A 257-nucleotide genomic window follows, 5' to 3' on the forward strand; every position below is an offset into this window, starting at 1 on the left:
GGGGGGGGGGGGGATCTCTCCAATCTCTCATGGAAATTCACCCTCGATATATTCCAATATATTGTGTATGTGTTTTTGTCCACAGCTGCGTCTGAAGTTCCACAAGCAGCAGGAGGAAATCCGACGGTTGAGGGAGCTCCTCAACCAGAGGGACGTGCGCGTCAAACAGCTGGAGCTGGAGATTAAGAACATCAAAAACACCCAGTCTCAGAGCTCACTTTAAGACCCCCCCCCCCGACCTGCAGAGTCACCTCCTC

At 52.9% G+C, this 257-nt stretch overlaps 1 protein-coding gene across 1 annotated transcript in view; it reads left to right on the top strand.

The window, feature by feature from the left end:
- The window catches only part of kitlga (kit ligand a), a 29,098-nt gene that overhangs the window by 26,189 nt on the left and 2,652 nt on the right, over positions 1 to 257 (top strand). The window lies entirely within an intron of this gene.

The sequence above is a fragment of the Morone saxatilis genome, unplaced genomic scaffold, assembly GCF_004916995.1.
Source record: "Morone saxatilis isolate NCDOM2014 unplaced genomic scaffold, NCSU_SB_2.0 Contig2, whole genome shotgun sequence".
NCBI lineage: Eukaryota > Metazoa > Chordata > Actinopteri > Moronidae > Morone > Morone saxatilis.